Raw genomic sequence first — 921 nt, forward strand, 5'->3', positions numbered from 1 at the left:
CCTCCTATTCCACCGTCTTGCTCTGTTGCTATTATTATTTTGAACAATCGATCATCTGTTATGTCAATTAAGAGTAAGAAAATAAAAGTTTTATTTTATCTGCACTTATTCTTCCTTTCTTTATGTAGATTCAATTTCTGACATATAATTTGCCTTCTCTCTAAAGAGATTCTTTTAACACTTCTTGGAAGGAAGGTCTACTGGGCACAATTCCTTCCATTTTTGTTTCTCTGAGAAAGCCCGTATTTCTCTGTTACTTTTTTCGTTTTTCTCTGTCAACACTTCACCTATTTCACTCTACTCTCTTCTTACTTGTACGCACATACGGTTTCCGAGGAAAATTTGTATATACTTTTTATCTTTGCTCCCCTATATGTAAGGTGGTTCCCCTCACCCCCAGTTTCTTTCAGCTGTTTTTCTTTACTTTGATCTTCTGTAGTTTGAAAATAATATGCCTACGTGTAGATTTTGGGCATTCATCCTCTCTTCTTGGTGTTCTCTGGGTTCCTGGGTCTGGGTTGGCTGTTTGACATTAATTTGAGGCAATTCTCAGTCATTACTATTTCAAATATCTCTTCTGTTCTTTTTTGTCTTTCTTCCACATTCGGTATTTCTATTCTGTACATAGTATACCCTTTGTAGTTGTGCCAGAGTTCTCAGATACTTTGTTCTATTTTTCCTCAGCCTTTGTCTCTTTGCTTTTAAGTTTTGGAGGTTTCAACTGATAGATCATCAAACTCAGAGATTTTTTTTCTCCTTAGTCATGTCCAGTCTACAGATAAGGTCATCAAAGGCTTTCCTCATATCTGTTACAGTGTTTTTGATCTCTAGCATTTTCTTTTTCTTTCTTTCTTCTTCTTCTTCCTTTTTTTTTTTTGTGGTCCTTTTTCAGGATTTCCATCTCTCTGCTTACATAGGCAA

Source organism: Nycticebus coucang, chromosome 20 (genome assembly GCF_027406575.1).
Source record: "Nycticebus coucang isolate mNycCou1 chromosome 20, mNycCou1.pri, whole genome shotgun sequence".
Taxonomy (NCBI): Eukaryota; Metazoa; Chordata; class Mammalia; order Primates; family Lorisidae; genus Nycticebus; species Nycticebus coucang.